The sequence below is a fragment of the Tamandua tetradactyla genome, chromosome 24 (genome assembly GCF_023851605.1).
Source record: "Tamandua tetradactyla isolate mTamTet1 chromosome 24, mTamTet1.pri, whole genome shotgun sequence".
Classification (NCBI taxonomy): Eukaryota; Metazoa; Chordata; class Mammalia; order Pilosa; family Myrmecophagidae; genus Tamandua; species Tamandua tetradactyla.
Window position 1 is genome coordinate 22,783,161 of NC_135350.1, and position 21,209 is coordinate 22,804,369.

At 37.6% G+C, this 21,209-nt stretch overlaps 1 long non-coding RNA gene across 1 annotated transcript in view; it reads right to left on the minus strand.

The window, feature by feature from the left end:
- Nucleotides 1-19,731, minus strand: part of LOC143668415 (uncharacterized) — a 117,637-nt gene extending 97,906 nt beyond the window's left edge. Inside the window, exon 1 of the long non-coding RNA XR_013168433.1 lies at nt 19,633-19,731. This is a non-coding gene — a long non-coding RNA (uncharacterized LOC143668415). The remainder of the gene's footprint in view (nt 1-19,632) is intronic.
- Nucleotides 19,732-21,209: the final 1,478 nt, after the last annotated feature.

Below are 21,209 nucleotides of genomic sequence, written 5' to 3' on the forward strand. Positions count from 1 at the left end.
TTCTCTATAAGGAAAAGAAAATTAGAATTACAATAGATTTTTTCAATGCTACAATGGTCAGAAAAAGTGCAAGTAATATTTTCAAAGTCCAAAAGTAAATAACTACTAAGTTAGCATGTTTTATCCAACTAAACTATCCTAAAAATAAGATACTAAATAAATATATTCTCAGAAAAAAAGAGAATTTAGCTTAAACAAATCCTCTAAATGTAATTTAGGACAAGGAAAGTCAATCACAGAAGGAAGGACCAAAAAGCAAGAAAGAATGGATAAAGAAAAACTGGCAATCATGAATCTAAACAAATATTAAATGTAGCTAAGCACATACTAAAAACTAGAGAAAATAAACCCATAGCAGCAATAAATAATGAGTAAAAAAAAATGTAAGACAATACAAAGGTGATTGAGTTAGAAAGTTTAAAAGGCTTTACATTGTTCTGGAGAGTGATTAAATTTAAACTTTGTCTCTTTATATCAATATTTTAAGATAACCAAATTAAAAGCAGAAGGTGTAACTGCCATAACCATAACAGATAAAAATAAAGAGAATAAATAAAACATGATCAATTCAAAGGTAGTTAGACTAAGACAAAGAACATAGCAAAACAGGTAATAAGCATAAAATAAAATACAATTAAATCACACTGTATCAGCCATCACAATAAATATAAATAAATATTCCATCGTAAAAAGAAAAATTATATAATTGGATTTTTTTGAAAGATATGTGTGGTAGTTAGGTTCAGGTGTCAACTCGACTTGGTGAAGGTATCTAGTTCTAGTTCTATTGCTGTGGACATGAGCCAATAGCATGTGAACCTCATCTGTTCTTGATTACATCTGCAGTCGGCTAGGAGGCGAGCCTGCTGTAATGAATAACGTTTGATTTAATTGGCTGGTGTTTAAATGAGAGAGCTCAATGTAGCACAGCAAAAGCAGCTCAGCATACCTCATCTCAGTACTAGCAGCTCAACCTAGGTCTTTGGAGTTTCAGAAAGGAATTACCCCGGGGAAAGTTGTTGGAACCCAGAGGTTTGGAGAGAAGGCCAGCAGAGATCGTCCTGTACCTTCCCACATAAGAAAGAACCTCAGTTGAAAGTTAGCTGCCTTTCCTCTAAAGAACTAACAAAATAAATCCCCTTTTATTAAAAGCCAATCCATCTCTGGTGTGTTGCATTCCGGCAGCTAGCAAACTACAACAGTATGTGATCTTGTAAAAGCAACTACTAAAACTTAAAGATACAAAAAAAGATGAATATAAAAGAATGAAAAAATATTAAGCAAATCCTATGCGGGTAGTGATATTAATATCAGACAAAAATAGACATTCAGCCAAAGAAGATTTTTAAAGGTAAACACTAGTTCTATATTATAGAATAAAGAAAAACTAAGCAGAAACACATAACAATTCAAATACATGGATATATATATAAAACTGACAGACTAAAATAAGGATCTGACAAATTCCCAAACATAGGGGTATATTTTGGCATACCTCTTTCATAAGATAAATAGAGATTGGAATAACAAATAACAAGTTTGATTTAATAGAAATATATGCAACTCTGCTGTCAACAAAAAAGAATGCCTATTCTTTTCCAGCACACATGAAACATTAACAATAACTGACCAAAATATTAGACCATTAAAATGGGTATCTGACCCCAGTACAAACTGGTGGGAAAATTAGCAGCAAATAGGAAACAAAATGAAATAACACACATTTTGAAATTTTAAAATAAAAAATAAAAGGAAAAATTATAATGGAAATATAAAAGTATAAATGCTTTATAATGTAAGTAGTATCCATAAAAACTTCTGAGAAGAAGTTAGTGTGGAATTTAGATAAAAAGTATAGCCTAACTATATATAAGAAAGAAAAACATAATAAAAATTAGAGACAAATGGGCACTCAGATATTTAAAATACATACCATAAGAATGATTCTAAAGACAGCAAAAAGAAAATGATAATAAAAATACTGGGAGAAAAAAAAGAGATATAAAGCTAAGACTACAATATAGAGGTCAATTAAGCCAGAAACAGAGTCTTTGAGAAAACTATTAAAGACTCAAACTTTTGGAAAGAAAATCCAGAAATAAGAGAAGACACTCATAAAAATTATATATTAAAAAGGAATACATAGATGAGATTTAACCTTAATATATTTATACCAACATATTTCAAAATTGCACAAAATGGACAAATTGCTAGAAAAAAAAATTTCTTACCAGAACTCTGTCAACAAAACATACTTATAGGAGGATAGGCCCATAATCATTAAAGTAATTGACACAATAGTTTAAATCTATAAATAAAACTCTAGATCACATGATTTTACAGTGTTCTTTCAGAATTAAGGAACATTAATCTCTATCCAAATGGAGAGTCATGGCCCCTTAATCAATTTCCAGGCTTGAGACAGTTTACAGACCCAGAGCACCTGGAATGAGAGGGAAGCCGGGTCCCTTTGGGAAAGGACTCTGTTATACAGCCACAAATTTATACTGTTAATCTTCCTCCAAGTCTTCCCCAAGGAGACCAGTCTTTTACCAGGGTAACTGTGCATTGGTGTAAAGGAAATAATCAGATATTCCTGGGATTATTAGACACTGGTCCAGAAGTGATATTAATTCCAGGCAACCTAAAATGTCATTCTGGTCCACCAGTCAGAGTGGGGACTCACGGAGGTCAGATGATGGATGGAGTTTTAGCTCAGGTTCATCTCACAGTGGGTCCAGTAAGCTCCTGGACCCATTCAGTAATTATTTCCCCAGTTCCAGAATGCATAATTGGCATAGACATACTGAGCAACTGGCAGAATCCCAACATTGGCTCTCTAACTCATGGAGTGAGGACTATTATGGTGGGAAAGGCCAAGTGGAAGCTACTAGAACTGCCCCTACCTAGCAAAATAGTAAATCAAAAGCAATACTGGATTCCTGGATGGATTGCAGAGATTACTTCCACTCTTAAGGACTTGAAGGATGCAGTGGTGGTCATTCCTATCAGATCCCCTCAACTCTCCTATTTGACCTGTGCAGAAAACAGATGGGTCTTGGAGGATGACAGTAGATTATCATAAGCTTAACCAGGTGGTAACTCCAATTGCAGCTGCTGTTCCAGATGTGCTATCATTGCTTGAGCAAACCAATACATCCCCTGGTACCTGGTATGCAGCTATTGATTTTGCAAATGCTTTTTTCTCAATAGCTGTTAGTAGGGACCACCAGAAACAGGTTGTTTTCAGCTGGCAAGGTCAGCAATATACTTTCACTGTCCTACTTTCCTACTTCAGTGTTATATAAACTCTCCAGCCCTATGTCATAATCTTGTCTGTAGGGACCTTGATCATTTCTCCCTCCCACGAGACATTACACTTGTCCATTATATTGATGATATCATGTTGATTGGACCTAGTGAGCAAGAAGTAGCAACTACTCTAGATTTAATGGTAAGGTATTTGCGTGTCAGAGGATGGGAGAGAAATCCAACAAAAATACAGGGGCCTTCCACCTCAGTGAAATTTCTAGGTTTCCAGTGGTGTAGGGCATGTCAAGATATCCCTTCTAAGGTGAAGGATAAGTTGCTGCGTCTGGCCCCACCTATGACCAAAAAAGAGGTACAACACCTAGTTGGTCTCTTGGATTTTGTTGACAATATATTCCTCATTTGGATGTGCTATTCTAGCCCATTTATAAAGTGACCAGAAAAGCTGCTAATTTGACTGAGGGCTGGAAAAAGAGGAGGCTGTATGACAAGTCCAGGCTGCTCTACAAGCGGCTTTGCCACTTGGATCATATGATCCAGCAGATTCAATGGTGCTGGAAGTGTCAGTGGCAAATAGAGATGCTGTCTGGAGTCTTTGGCAGACCCCTATAGAAGAATCATAATGCAGACACTTAGGATTTTAGAACAAAGCCTTACCATCTGCTGCAAATAACTACTCTTCTTTTGAGAAACAGCTTTTGGCCTGGTCCTGGGCCTTAGTTGAGACTGAATGCTTAACTATGGGACACCAAGTTTCCATGAGACCTGAGTTCCCTATCATGAGCTGGGTGTTGTTTAACCCACCAAGCCATGAAGTTCAGAATGCACAGCAGCACTCCATCATAAAATGGAAGTGGTATATATGAGATAGGGCCAGAGCAGTTCCTAAAGGCACAAGTAAGTTACATGAGGAAGTGGCCCAAATGCCCATGGTCTCCACTCCTACCACATTACCTTTTCTTTTCCAGACCAGAGTTATGGCCACTTGGGGAATTCTTTACAGTGAATTGACTGAGAAAGATAAAACTTGGGCCTGGTTACAGATGTTCGACATGCTATGCAGGCACCACATGAAATGGACAGCTGTAACACTCCAGCCCCTTTCTGGGGTGTCCTTGAAGGACAGTACTGAGGGGAAATCCTCCCAGGGGCAGAACTTTGAGCAGTACACCTGGTTGTTCATTTTGCTTGGAAGGAGAATTGGCCAGAGGTGCATTTGTATATTGACTCATAGACTGTTACTAATGGTTTGGCTGGATGGTCAGGGACTTGGAAAGACCATAATTGGAAAATTGGTGACAAAGAGGTCAGGGGAAGATGTATGTGGATAGACCTTTCTGAGTGGGCTAAAAATATTTGTGTCCCATGTGAATGAACACCAGGGGGTGACTTCAGCAGAGGAAGGTTTTAATAGTCAAGTGGACAAAATGACCCGTTCTGCAGATACCAGTCAACCTCTTTTCCAAGCAACTCCTGTCATTGCCCAATGGGCTCATGAACAAAGTGGTCGTGGTGGGAGGGATAGAGGTTATGCATGGGCTCAGCAACATGGACTTCCACTCACCAAGGCTGACCTGGCTACAGCCACTGCTGAGCACCCAATCTGCCAGCAGCAGACCCAACTCAGTCCCTGATATGGCACCATTCCCCGAAGTGACCAGCTGGCTACATGGTGGCAGGTTGATTACATTGGACCACTCCCCGCATGGAAGGGGCAGTGATTTGTTCTAACTGGAATAGACACATACTCTGGATATGGGTTTGTTTCCCTTGTATGCAATGCTTCTACCAAAACTACCATCCATAGACTTACAGAATGCCTTATCCATCATCATGATATTCCACACAGCATTGCTTCTGATCAAGGAACATACCTCACAGCAAATGAAGTGTGGGAATGAGCACATGCTCATGGGATTCTCTGGTCTCACCATGTTCACCATCATCCAGAAGCAGTTGGATTGATAGAATAGTGGAATGGCCTTTTGAAAATTCAATTATGGTGCCAACTAGGCGGCAATACCTTGCAAGGCTGGGGTAATGTTCTCCAAGAAGCTGTGCATGCTCTGAATCAATGCCTACTGTATGGTGCTGTTTCTCCCATAGCCAGGATCCATGGGGTAGAAATGGGAGTAGCGTCACTCACTATTACCCCTAGCAACCTACTAAGAAAATTTTTGCTTCTTATCCCTGTGACCTTGAGCTCTGCTGGTCTACAGGTTTTAGTTTCAGAAGGGGAAGTGCTTCCATCAGGAGAGGCAACAATGTTTCCATTGAACTGGAGTCTAAGACTGCCACCTGGTCACTTTGGGCTACTCATACCCCAGGATCAATAAGCCAAGAAGGGCATTACTTTACTGGCTGGGGTGATTGACCCTGACTATCAGGGGGAAATATGACTGCAATTACACAATGGAGGTAAAGAAGAGCTTTCCTGGAGTATAGGAGATCCCCTAGGGCTTCTTTTAGTACTACAAGGCCCTGTGATTAAAATCGATGGGAAACTGCAACAACCCAATCCAGGCAGGACTATCAATGGCTCTGAAACTTCAGGAATGAAGGTTTGAGTTACCACACCAGGCAAAGAACTATGGCCAGCTGAATTGCTTGCTGAGGGTAAAGGGAACGTGGAATGGGTAGTGGAAGAAAGTAGTGATAAATATGAACTACGAACAAGTAATCAGTTACAGAAATGAGGACTGAAATGCTGCTTTGTTCATGTTATAGTATTTAAGTTGTAAGATATCAAATTAAGAATGAACATTAACCAAGGACTTGCACCCTATTGTGGGGGTATTTAATGTGCTTCCAGTTGTACGCAGGACAGTTGAGTGTTGTTAAGTGAGGAAAAAAATGTGTCGTTTATTGTTTCCTATTTAGAGATTAAGTATGGTTTAAGGTGATGTGTATAGCTGCCAAGTTGACAAGGGGTGGACTGTCATGGTCAGGTTCATGTGTCAGCTTGGCCAGGAGGTGATACCTGTTCATCTGGTTGGGCAAGTGCTGGTCTGTCTGTTGCTATGAGGGCATTTCATAGAATTAAATCACGATCACGTTGGCTGCATCTACAGCTGATTGCATTTGTAATCAGCCAAGGGGAGTATCTTCTGCAATGACTGACACAATCTAATCCCTGGAAGGCTTTTAAGGATGATTCAGAAGAGACAGTCTCTCTTCCTGCTTCGGTCATCGAGCCTCTCCTGTGGAGTTCATCCAGGCCATTCATCAGAGTTGTCAGCTTCACAGCCTGCCCTAAGGATTTTGGAATCTATGTTCCAATGGTTATGTGAGACAGTTTTATTAATTTTACAACTACAGATATTTACTGCTGATTCTGTTTCTCTAGTGAACCCTAGCTAATACGCTGTCTTTTCCAGATAATAAAAACAAATGAAAAATTTCCCAATTATTTTTGAGACTAGTATAACCTTGATGCCAGGACTAGGAGAAAAAAGAAAAACATTAAATAACCAGTCTCATGTAAAATATAAATATAAAAATCAGAAATCCTTAAAAAATATTAGCTCATTGAACCCAGAAATGTGTTATTATACACACATGCATGCATACACACACACACACACACACAGAGCACTATTTGTAGATATATCATGTCATCAAGCTGGGTTCGTCCCTGGAATGCAGGGTTGCTTTAACATTAATCTATATAATTTCTTCATTCAATGATTCTTAACAATATTTTAAAGAAGAAAAATCAAATAAATAATGCAACAGATGAAGATTAATTGTTTGATAAAATTTGATACACTATATATGACAAAAAATAAATAAATTCTTAACAACTAGGAACAGGAGAAAATTTCCACAACTTGATAAATGTATCTACAAAATATTGGATCACGCACAATTTTTATGGTGAAGCATAGAATTATTTCTTTGCAAATTAGGAACAAGACTAGGACATGTGCTCTCAGTAATTTGATTTATATTTTTTTCAGAGTTCCTAACCAATATAATATACAAACAAAATTTTAAAATAAGGCATACAATTTAAAATGAGGAAATAAAATTGGACATTATATACTTTGACATTATACATTTTTCTTTAAAGCATAATAATGAAGATGCTTAGCAAAAAAATGCCTGATATTTGGATTTTCCCTTCTCATTGCTCCAGAATATAGGAAGCTAGAGCGCTTAAATATTTTTTATCATCACAATCGACTTTTTTTTGCAAAAAATAACATATAATACAAAAGCTATAAATTTCAAAGCACAGCTCCACAATTAGTTGTACAACATATTTCAGAGTTTGAAATGGGTTACAATTCCACTTTAGGTTTCTACTTCTAGTTGTTCTAAGATACTGGAGACTAAAAGATATCAATTTAATGATTCAGCAATCATATTCATTTGTTAATCCTATCTTCTCTGTATAATTTCACCATCAACTTTGATCTTTCCATTTCTCTCTTTAAGGGTATTTGGGCTACGGTAATTCTAACTTTTCCATGTTGGAAGAGTCTTTCACTACTATGGGGTAGGAAGATGGAACTATCTGATGTCCTGGAGAGGCTGGGCCCTCTAGGTTTCAGGACTTACTTTGCCCATCTGGAGGTTGTAGGTTTCTGGAAAGTTACACTCATGTGTGGAACCCTTGTGGAATCTTATATATTGCCCCCGGTGTTCTTTAGGATTGGCTTACATTTAAGTATCCTGGTTGGGGTTTGGCAGGCTATGATAGGTTGCAATGTCTAACTGAAGTTTGCATAAGAGCAACCTATAGTAGCCTCCTGACTCTATTTGAACTCTCTCTGCCACAGATACCTTATCAGTTATACTTTTTTTCCCCATTTTGGTCAGGATGGAATTGTTGATCCATGGTGCCAGGGCTGGACTCATCCCTGGGAGTTATCACCCACATTTCTAGGAGACTTTCATCCCTGGATGTCATATCCCATGTAGGGGGAAAGAATGATTTCACTTGCAGAGTTGGGCTTAGAGAGAGTGAGGCCACATATGGGCAACAAAAGAGGTCCTCCAGAAATAACTCTTAAGCATACCTATAGGTAGGCTAAGCTTCTTTACTACCTACATAAGCTTCACAGGAGTAAACCTCAAGATCAAGGGCATGACCTACTGATTTGGGTGTCTCTATAGTTTGACACAGTATCACGGGATTTCCTGATGGTAAAGTTTAATAGTTTCATATTTTTTCTCCCATACCTCAAGGGACTTTGCCAATACTTTTATCTGCTTAATATACTCCAGGATGTATCTAGGCCTTATAATAATCTATACAGGATTAAAGGACCTCTTTATTATTCTGGGCTCCCTGTGTTCCAGTTGTTCAAATGAACTATACAGATAGGTTAAGTTAGATTATGCTACAGAAAATTTTGGTTCCACCTTTCTTCCTTGGTCTCAAAGTGCATGTGTGGTTCTAAAATATAGACATTGCCTTCCTTACCCCTATCTATGTTCTGAATTGCATTAACCCCAACCTGATTGTCTTCATTCTTATTTCTAAATATCAGGTTACATATATCAACCTCTCAAAATCCAGAAATAATAATTACCACTCTGGACTAAATGTCTGCTATAGAAACTTACAATCTAGGCCTCTGTTTTCTTGTAAGCATTTTTTGAAGAAGACCATACCATGGTTATTCTTTTGTTTCCAGCTTATTTTGCCTCACCAAATGTCCCACACATTCATTCACATGGTTGCTTGCCTCACAACTTCATTCCTTTTTTGTAGTAGCACAACATTTATTCATAAGTATACACCATCATTCACCAATCTATGTCTCAGTCAGTGCATCCTTTAGCCACCTGTATTCATTGGGGGTCATGTATAGTGCACAAAGTCCACAGTCCATCAGCACTCTCAATTTTAGATCATTTCATTGTTCCTAAGAGAACAAAACCCAATAAACCCACCCTCACCAAACAAAAAATCTAAACCTCCTCTTAACTCTTGTCCCTCCCCCATTATTTACCTCTGCTGTTGCTATGGTAGTGCTGATGGTTTCCTTTTGAACATTGCTCATAGCATGAAATAGCAGTTTTCTCCCTGTACCCTGGACTTCAACATTCTTTGTACAAGAATCATATCTTTGAAGTAGTTCTTGTGAGAACTAATTCATATTTCTAGTGTTAATCAGTCTATTAGTTCATTTGTAAAGTTGCTTAACTTCTCTGCTGACCTGTCTGGTTGTTCTAGCTATAAAGGAGAGTAGTGTATTGAAGTCTCCTACTATTATTGTTGAAACATCTATTACTCTCTTCAGTTTTGCCAATGTCTGTCTCATGTACTTTGGAGCTCCTTAATTGGGAGCATAAACATTTATAATTGTTATATCTTCTTGGTGAATTGACCCTTTAATCAGTATACAGTGTCCTTCTTTGCCTCTTATGATGTCTTTACATTTAAAGTCTATTTTGTCTGATATTAGTATAGCTACTCCTGCTTTCTTTTGGTTACAACTTGCATGGAAAATATTTTTTCATCCTTTCACTTTCAATCTATTTGTATCCTTGTGCCTAAAATGAGTCTCTTGTAAGCAGCATATAGCTGGATTATGTTTCTTAATCCAATCTGCCAAGCTGTATCTTTTAATTGGTAAATTGGTCTGTTAACTTTCAAAATTATTACTGAGAAGGCATTTCTTGATTCCACCATCTTATCCTTTTTACTTTGTCAGATTTATGTATTTTTTTCTCTCTTTCTCTTTATATCTTTTAAGTTACCCTTATTGGCATGCTTCAATTCTGTGCCTTCCTTGATACCTCCCTCTTTTTTGTTGTCAACTGGCAGAACTCCCTTTAGTATTTCTTGTAGGGACAGTCTCTTGTTGACAGATCCTTTCAGGATTTGTTTGTCTGTGAAAATTTCAACCTGTCCCTCAGTTTTGAAGGACAATTTGGCTGGGTATATAATTCTTGGCTGGAAGTCTTTCTCTTTCAGGATCTTAAATATATCATACCCCTGCCTTCTCACCTCCATGGTGCCAGCTGAGCAGTATCAATTCAGTCTTATGTGGTTTCCCTTGTATGTAGTAGATTGTTTTTCTCTTGCCACTTTCAGAATTTTCTTCTTCTCATCAACATTTGACAGACTGATTAGTATGTGTCTAGGGGATGGCCTATTTGGATTTATTCTGTTGGGAGTTCTTTGGGGTTCTATGACTTGTATATTTATGTCCTTTATAAGGTTTGGGAAGTCTTCCCCCATTATGTCTCAACTACTCTGCATAGCCCTTTACTCCTCTCTTCTCCTTCAGGGACACCAATGATTCCTATAATTGTATGCTTTGTTTTGGCTATTATTTCTCTGAGGTCCAATTCAAATTTTTCCACCTTTTTTGCCATTCACTATTTTGAGTGTTTGAAATCAGTCATCCTGTCCTCTATATTAATTATTCTTTCTTCTGTCTCTTCAAATCAGCTGTTGTGTACCTCTAGTATGTTTTTTATTTGGTCAACAGAGCCGGTAATTCTGTGATATCTGCTATTTTTCTATTTAATCTTTCAAATTCCTATTTATGCTCTTCTACTGTCTTCTTGAACTCCTTTATGTCATTAGCCATCCCACTTATCTTTATTAAGTGGAGTTGTACAAACATCTTTGATTGGTTGTCCCAATGGGGCTATATCTCTCTGCATTGGATATGGTTAGTGATTTTCTTTGGATTTTGTCACATGTAAATATCTTGATCAATTTACTCTGGGAGTTGATTTCCTTCAATAGCCTAAACCCTTGTGTTTTCAGGGTGAATGTGTAGCAGGATACAGGGTACAGAGTTGGGCACAACAATGCAGGGATGTTTTGCAGTGCAGGTATAGGTGCAGGTTGGGGATATTATGCTGGTGCTTGTGAATGTGGGTGCCCGGTAACCAGGGAGGATATCACTGTGTGAGTGGGTGCACAGGTCTGGGAGGCATAACCCTGGTGTACACTGGTCTAGGGCATGGGGCCCTTTGCATGCATGTGCAGAGTTATGGCAGTGGGTCAGCATTATGCCTTCATGGACTGGGGGCAGATGTGACCCAGGTGCATAGGTCAGCACTTTCTCAGAGGGTTGTGCTAATGCTCGCATCTAACAGTACTATAAATTGAAGTTCCCAAAGCTGAAGGACATGACTGTGGTCCATTCACATCTAGGAGTCCCATAAACTGATGTGCAGAGCTCAAAGAGGAAGGTGGAGTGAGGCTGTGCGATACTATGGGCAGAGGGTAGGAGTAGCCTGGGTGTGGAAGTTTGCACCCACAGCATTTATGCACTGGTAACAGCCTGCAGAGAGGGACATGAGCCAAGATGGCAGCTTAGTGAGGTGTGGGATTTAGTTTGTCATCCAGAGCAGCTAGTGAATAGCCAGGAATGATACAGAACAACTGCTGGGGGCGCATCAGTGACCAGAGACACAGCATAGCACAGTCTGGAAAAGCTGGACTGGCTGTGACCCCACCTAGAACTGTGAGTTCCCCAAGCTATGGAGCTGGCACCCCTCCCCCATAGGCTACTTTCCAGAGGGGATAAGAAAGAAACTTTACCAGCAGCAGGGGCTGAGTGCAACCAAGTTCCAATTGTGGAATTAATTAGCAAATTCTGACTACTAAAAATAGGCCCCCAGCTCAGCTGAACCTCGAGTAAAAGCTGAGGTTGCTGGTTTTTGCCCCAGTGCAGAAAGGGCAGGGCTGATGGGAAAAAAAAAGAGAGGGTTTTTTGGACTGGACAGCACAAAATACTTGAAAGGATCTGGGGCCTGAAGGCAAGGAGGGCTCACACAGGACCTGGTGATATACAGAGCAATGTGCCACTTAAGCTCTTGATTGGCAAAACTTAGGAACTGGGGTCCTGCTCTGAAAAGGATTTTTTTTTCCTTTCCTTTCTTGTGGCTGTGTTTCTGTGGCTAGACTGCTCTTTGAATACAGCTACAGGATTTCTCAGGCTCTAATTGCTCCAGGTATGGGCAGAATTAAGCTTGTTTGAGAATTTGTCTGGAGACTGTGCCTTCCCCAGGAGAGGGGTGGGGCCCAGCTCAGGTAGAATCCCTCCCTCAAGGAATTCATACCCCAGAGTCTGGAAAATTGAAGCAATTAAAGCCAGCTTACAACCTCTCCTCTGACTCAACCACACCCCCAGCGGGGAGAGTCTGCGAAGTTAAAGGTACCACATCACTTTATGGTGGTGGGACCTGCAGGCAGACAAGCACCACATACCAGGCAGGATAGGAAAAACACAGAGTCAGAGGTTTTATAGGAAAGTCTTTCAACCTGTTGGATCTCACCTTCAGGGAAAATTGATGCAGGTGACTCTTTCCTCTTGAGAGGAGGCCACTTTGGTCTGGGAAAATCTGGCTGGAGTCTATAATACCTAAGTAGACCCTACTAAGAGGGAAAAAAAGGCACTTAAAAATTATGATCTGTTAAACAAAATGAAAAATTCTGATCTGTTAAACAAAACCTGAGTTAGAGGTCTAGAATAGGCTGTACTGAATGTCAAAGAACAGATAGACAACAAAGTCATCCAGCAAGAAAATCCTAGGTAAAAGAGTGACTACAATCCCCAGAATAAACTAATTTAGAATTAAATGCCTAGACATCAGCAAAAAATAATGAATCATATTAGGAAAATTGAAGATATCGCCCAGTCAAAGGAACAAACCAACAATTCAAATGAGATACAGGAGTTGAAACAATTAATTCAGAATGTTCAAACAGACATGGAAAACCTCACCAAAAGTCAAATCAATGAATTGAGGGAGGATATAAAGAAGGCAAAGAATGAACAAAAAAAAAAAAGAAATCAAAAGTCTGAAAAAACAAATCACAGAACTTTTGGGGATGTAAGGCACAGTAGAAAAGACAAAAAAAAAAAACAATGGAAAACTACAATATTAGATTTCAAGATGCAGAAGATAGGATTGGTGAACTGGAGGTTGGGACATCTGAAATCCAACAAGCAAAAGAAAATATGCAGAAAAGAATGGAAAAATTTGAACAGGGACTTAGGAAATTGAATGACAACATGAAGCACATGAGTATACGTTGCTGTGGGTGTTCCAGAAGGAGAGGAGAAGGGAAAGGGAGGAGAAAAATTAATGGAGGAAATTATCACTGAACATTTCCCAACTCTCATGAAGGACTTAAAATTACAGATCCAAGAAGTGCAGTATACCCCAAACAGAATAGATCCAAAGACATACTCCAAGACACCTACTAATCAGAATGTCAGATGTAAAGAGAAAGAGAGAATCTTGAAAACTGCAAGAGAAAAGCAACATTACATACAAGGGGAGCCCAATAAGACTATGCATATATTTCTCAGTAGAAATCATGGATGCAAGAAGACAGTGGTATGATAAATTAAAAATTTTAAAAGAGAAAAACTGCCAACCAAGAATTCTATATCCAGCAAAATTGTTCTTCAAAGATGAGGGGGAATTTAAAACATTTTCAGACAAAAAAATCACTGAGAGAATTTGTGACTAAGAGACCAGCTCTGCAAGAAATAATAAAGGGAGCACTAGAGACAGATATGAAAAGACAGGAGAGAGGTGTGGAGAAGACTGTAGAAATGAAGACTATCAGTAAAGGTAAAAAGAAGAAAAATTAGATATGATATATAAAATCCAAAAGGCAAAATGGTAGAAGAAAGTACTGCCCTTACAGTAATAACATTAAATGTTAATGCAGTAAAATTCCCAATCAAAAGACATAGAATGGCAGAATGGATTAAAAAGCAAGACCCATCTGTATGCTGTCTACAGGAGATGCATCTTAGACCCAAGGATAAACATAGGTTGAAAGTGAAAGGTTGGGAAGAGATATTTTATGCAAACAACATCAGAAATGAGCAGGAGTAGCTATACAAATATCCAACAAATTAGACTTCAACTATAAAGCAATTAAAAGAGATGAAGAAGGACACTATGTATTAATAAAAGTAAAAATTCAACAAGAAGACATAACAATCATAAGTATTTATGCACCAAGTCAGAATGCTCCAAAATGCATGAGGCAAACTCTGAAAACACAGAAAATAGAAATAGAAACATCTGTCATAATAGTTGGAGACTTCAATTCCTCACTCTCATCAATGGACAGAACACCTAGACAGAGGATCAATAAAGAAACAGAGAATTTGAATAAAACAATAAATGAACTAGACTTAACAGACATTTATAGACCATTACATCCCACACCAGCAGGATACATCTTTTTCTCAAGTGCTCATGGATCATTCTCAAGGATAGACCATATGCTGGGTCACAAACAAGACTCAATAAATTTAAAAAGAGTGAAATACAAAACATTTTCTCAGATCATAAAGGTATGAAGTTGGAAATCAATAATAGGTAGAGGGCCAGAAAATCCACAAATATATGGAGGCTTAACAACACATTCTTAAACAACCAGTAGGTCAAGGAAGAAATTACAAGAGAAATCAGTATATATCCCAAGGCAAGTGAAAATGAAAACACAACCTGTCAAAATTTATGGGATGCAGCAAAGACAGTACTGAGAGAGAGACTTATTGCTCTAAATCCCTATATAAAAAAAGAATAAAGAGCAAAAATTGAAGAATTGACGGTCCACTTGGAAGAACTAGAGAAAGAACAGCAAACAACCCCAAAACAAGCAAAAGGAAAGAAATAACAAAGATTAGAATAGGAACAAATGAAATTGAGAATATGAAAACAATCAAGAAAATCAACAAAACCAGAATTCGGTACTATGAGAAAATCAATAAGATTAATGGACCCTTAGTGAGGTTATCAAAAAGAAGAAGAGAGGGGATGCAAATAAATAAAATTAGAAATGGAAGAGCAAATATAACCACTGACCCTGAAGAAATAAAGGAGGTAATGAGAGGATACTATGAACAACTTTATGCTAATAAACTAGACAACGTAGATGAAATGCACAACTTCCTAGAAAGGCATGAACAACCAAAATTGACTTGAGAAGAAATAGACGACCTTAACAAACCAATCACAAGTAAAGAATTTGAATTGGAAATTAAGAAGCTCCCAAAAAAGAAATGTCCAGGACCAGATGGCTTCACATGTGAATTCTACCAAACATTCAAGAAAGAATTAGTACCAATCCTGCTCAAACGCTTCAACAAAATTGAAGAGGAGGGAAGACTACCTAACTCATTCTATGAAGCCAACATCACCTTCATACCAAAGCCAGACAAAAATATTGCAGGAAAAAAAAATTACAGACCAATCTCTCTAATGAATATAGATGCAAAAATCCTCAACAAAATTCTTGCAAATCAAATCCAGCAGCACATTAAAAGAATTATACACCATGACCAATAGGATTAAAGCCAGTTATGCAAGGATGGTTCAACATAAGAAAATCAATTAATGTAATACACCATATCAACAAATCAAGCAGAAAAACCACACAATCATCTTGATTGATGCAGAAAAGGCATTTGACAAAATTCAACATCCTTTCTTGATGAAAACACTACGAAGGATAGAAATAGAAGGGAACTTCTCAACATGAAAAAGGGAATATATGAAAAACCCACCGCTAACATCATCTTTGATGGGGAAAAACTGAAAGCAATTCCCCTAAAATCAGGAATAAGGCAAAGATGCCCACTATCACCATTGTTATTCAACATTGTGTTGGAAGTTCTAGCCAGAGTAATTAGACAAAAAAAAAAAAAAAAAAAAAAAAAATCCAAGGCATCAAAATTGGAAAGGAAGAAGTAAAACTCTCACTGTCTGAAGATGATGACACTGTATGTCAAAAACCCTGAAAAATCCACAGCAAAACTTCTAGAGCTAATAAATGAGTACAGCAAAGTGGCAGGTTACAAGATCAACACTCAAAAATCTGTTGTGTTTCTATACACTAGTAATGAACAATCTGAGTGGAAAATCAAGAAAAAATGCCATTTACTATTGCAACCAAAAGAATAAAATATTTAGGAATAAATTTAACTAAGGATGCAAAAGATCTATACAAAGAAAACTACAAAAAATTGCTAAAAGAAATCACAGATGACCTAAATAAATGGAAGGACATACTGGGTTCATGGATTGGAAGACTAAATATAGTTAAGATGACAATTGTACCTAAACTGATTTATAGATTCAATGCAATACCAATTAAAATCTCAAAAACTTACTTTTCAGAAATAGAAAAACCAATAACCAAATTTATCTGGAAGGGCAGGGTGCCCCAAATAGCTAAAAGTATCCTGAGAAATAAAAATGAAGTTGGAGGTGTCACACCTCTTGAGCTTAAGGCGTATTATGAAGCTACAGTGGTTAAAACATCATGGTACTGGCATAAAGATAGATATTCTAACAAATGGAATCGAATAGAGTGCTCAGATATAGACCCTCTCATCTATAGACAATTGATCTTTGATAAGGCAGTCAAGCCAATTCACCTGGAACAGAACACTTTCATCAATAAATGGTGTCTAGAGAACTGGATATCTACATGCAAAAGAATGAAAGAGGATCCATATCTCATACCCTATACAAAAATTAACTCAAAATGCATCAAAGACCTAAACAGTAAATCTAAGACTATCAAACTTTTAGAAGAAAATGTAGGGAAATATCTTATTAATCTTATAATAGGATGCAGTTTCCTTGATCTTACACCAAAAGCACAAGCACTGAAGATAAAAAGAAAGAAATGGGAACTCCTCAAAATTAAACACTTTTTGTGCACCAAAGAACTTCGTCAAGAAAGTAAAAGATAGCCTACACAATGGGAGACAATATTTGGAAATGATATTTCAGATAAAGTTCTAGTATCTAGAATATATAAAGAGATTGTTCAACTGAACAATAAAAAGACAAACAACCCAATTACAAAATGGGCAAAAGACATGAACAGACACTTCTTAGAAGAGGAAATACAAATGGCCAAAATTCACATGAAAATGTGCTCAACTTCCCTGGCTATTAGGGAAATGCAAATCCAAACCACAATTAGATATCATCTCACACCCACCAGAATGGCCATTATCAATAAAACAGAAAATGACAGGTGCTGGAGATGATGTGGAGAAGGAGGCACACTTATTCACTGTTGTTGGGAATGTAAACTGTTACAACTGCTGTGGAAAGCAGTTTGACAGTTTCTCAGGAGGCTAAGTATAGAATTTCCATATGATCTGGCAATACCATTGCTAAGTATTTACTCAGAGGACATGAGGGCAAGGACACAAATGGACATTTGCACACCAATGTTATAGCAGCATTATTTACAATTGCCAAGGGATGGAAACAGCCAAAATGTTCACCAACAGATGAGTAGCTAAACAAACTGTGGTATATACATACGATGGAATAGTATGCAGCTATAAAACAGAATAAAGTTATGAAGTATGTAACAGCATAGATGGAACTTGAGGACATTATGCTGAGTGAAATTAGTCAGAAACAAAAGAATAAATACTGTATGGTCTCACTGATGTCAACTAACATTAGTGAATGAATTTGGAAGATTTCAGTTAAGAACAAAGACCATCAGGAGATAGAAATAGGGTAGATATTGGGTAATTGAAGCTGAAGGGATACAGATTGTGCAACAGGACTGATTGTAAAAATTCAGAAATGGATAGCACAATGCTACCTAAGTGTAATACAATAATGTTAGTACATTGAATGAAGCTGAATGTGAGAATGATAGAGGGATGAGGGATGAGGGTACAAATGAAATCAGAAGGAAAGATAAACAATAAAGATGAGATGGTATAATCTAGGAATGCCTAGAGTGTACAATGATAGTGACTAAATGTACAAATTTAAAAAATGTTTGTGCATGAGGAAGAACAAAGGTATGTCAATATTGCAGGGTGTTGAAATAGATGGTAACTCATATTTTAAAACTTTAACTTATGTGTGAGACTAAAGCAAGAGATGTTTATTTGGTACAAAATTTATATTTTGACTACAGCATTTCCTAATATAACTTATGTGGACAGTTTAATTGAGCACTATAAGTACATGGAACCTTGAGTAAGGCATGAGATGTTGTAGATTTATCCAGAGTAATGCTCCAATAAATCCCAGAGTGATTTGAACAGTGAAAAAAAACGATTTGCATTTCCCCTTGGGGGAATGGGGAGAAAGGGGAAAAATTCAGCTTCCCCATGTGGAGAATTCCTGATATTCTCACAAGCAGTGGGGACAACCAAAGCAATAGGCAGAGCCCTCAATCTTGGGGTTTGTTCATATGAAACTTATCCCCACAAAGGATAGGCTACGCCTACTTAAAATTAGGCCTAAGAGTCACCTCCAGAGAACCTCTTTTGTTGCTCAGATGTGGCTTCTCTCTCTCCGCCAACATGACAAGTAAACTCACTGCCCTCCCCCTCTCTACATGGGACATGACTCCTAGGGGTGTAAACCTTCCTGGCAACATGGGACAGAAATCCTAGAATGAGCTGGAACTCAGCGTCAAGGGATTGAGAAAACCTTCTCAACAAAAGGGGGAAGAGAGAAATGAGACAAAATAAATGGCTGAGATTTCAAACAGAGTCAAGAGGTTATTCTGTAAGTTATTCTTATGCATTATATAGATATCACCTTTTTAGTTAAGGTATATCGGAGGGGCTGGAGGGAAGTACCTGAAAATGTAGAGCTGTGTTCCAGTATCCATGTTTCTTGAAGATGATTGTATAATGACATAGCTTTCTCAATGTGACTGTGTGATTGTGAAAACCTTGTGTCTTATGCTCCTTTTATCTATGGTATGGACAGATGAGTAAAACATATGGATTAAAAATAAATAAATAATGGGGGAACAAATGTTAAAATAAATGTAGTAGATTGAAATGCTTGTGATCAATGAAAGGAAGTGGTAAGGGGTATAGAAAAAATAGGAGAAACAAAGGCTAAAATATATTGGGTACATGGAAATACTAGCAGTCAATGAGAAGGCAGGGTAAGGGGTATGGTATGTAGGAGTTTTTTTCTTTTTTTTAATTTCTTTTTCTGAATTGATGCAAATGTTCTAAGAAATTATCCTGGTGATAAACATACAACTGTGTGACGATTTTGTGAGTTACTGGTTATATCCCAAAAGTTGAATGACCATATGGTAAGAAAGTTCATGTTTGTGTGTTGCTATGCTTTTAAAAAATTGAAAAATTAAAAATAAAAAAAACAGCTTGCAAGGAGGGGGAGGCGGTGCTATGGAGGGGTGCAGAGAAGGTGGACTGGGCTGCACTTGGGGTGGGGGTGTGGGGTGGGTATCCACGCTGGGGGTTGGTGGGGCAAAGGTGCTTGGAGCACAGGGAATGGGGACAGGTGACGGGGCTCAGGTGCATGAGGTGTGGGTTGAGTCATGGGTCACGGGGTTGCACTGATGAGGGTAGTGTATTCAAGGAACACAGCTTGACTTACTTCTTAGTCTCTGTCCTCTGGTCTGTGCACTCCTGTGGACTCTGCATTTCTGCATTAGGCTCCAGTTTTTTGCTTCTCAGTTCCTCAGCTTTTGCAACTATGTGGTACAGAAGGTTCTTACAGTCAGTTGCACTATTGAATTGCCATCTCAATCACTCTCCTGTCCCTTCTCTAACATTTCCTTGGAGCAGGACTGAACTTGATCTACCATAATTGGGCATCTTCCCAGAAACCAGCTATAATATTTTTGTCATTTCTTTTGATAAATTTTCATTTTCTGATGAAATCTTCACATTTTCTTCTATTCTCTTAAATATCTTTAAGTTATTTTAACAGTCCTATCTGATAACTATAAATATGTGTATATATATGTGTGTGTGTGTGTGTGTGTGTGTGTGTGTATATATATGTGGGTTTGTTTCTATTTTTTATTTTTTCTATCAGTTTTTGCTTGTTTGGTTATATTTTTTGGTATGTGGGGTATATTGCATGAAAATTTTTAGATAATTTGAGGAGCAGGATAATGCTATCTTTCTCTACAAAGGATTTATTTTTGCTTCAATCAGATAATTTGCATAATGTAAACTACCTTAATGTGATCTGTCTTTGAATTAATTTGAAGTTGGGCTTCAGTTGGAAAATTCTCTTCTATTTCTATTTCTGGTTAACAGTTATTCTTAAGTTGTGCCTTTCAGTTATCTTAAATGAAGTTCATTTTTACAATGGTCCCTTCTCCTTGGAGAACCTGAACTCTAATTATTGATGCTTCTTCAGCTCCACAAGACTGCCTAAAACTTTGCTATCCTCATGGCTTTTTCTACCTGGCTTCTCCACTCTGCTTGCAATACAGTCATCTCCCTGAGATCTGGACCAATACTTATGACTTCACAAATGCTTTGAGGCAAAAGACTATAGAGTACCAAGTGCTGGGCTTATTTCAGGTGCTTAATTTTCTCACAGATCTTGGCCTATTGGATCCTCACTACCTCATCACCTCTTCCACTCTTTTTTTTTTAACTTTTTTTTAATTGTGAAATATAACATATATACAAAAAAAGCAATAAATTTCCAAATGCATTTTAACAAGTAGTTATAGAACATATTTAAAAATTTTAAAGTTTGGTATCATTTACAGCTCCATGATTTTAAATTTTTTCTTCTAGCTGCTCCAAGACACTGGAGACCAAAAGAAATACCAATATAATGATGCAGCAGTAATATCCATTTGTTAAATCCTATCTTCTCTGTTATACTCCTAACTTTTTTCCTTTTTGTGATAACATATATACAAAAAAGCAATAAATTTCAAAGAACATTGCAACAATTAGTTGTAGAACAGATTTCAGAGTTTGGTCTGGGCTACAGTGCCATAATTTTAGGTTTTCACTTCAGCTGCTCTAAGGTACTGGAGACTAAAAGAAATCAATATAATGACTCAGGGATCATACTTATTTGTTAAATCCTATCTTCTCTGTATAACTCCACCATCACCTTTGATCTTTTCTCCACTATTTAGGGGTATTTGGGCTATGCCCATCCTATCTTTTTCATGTTGGAAGGGACTGTCAGTAATATGG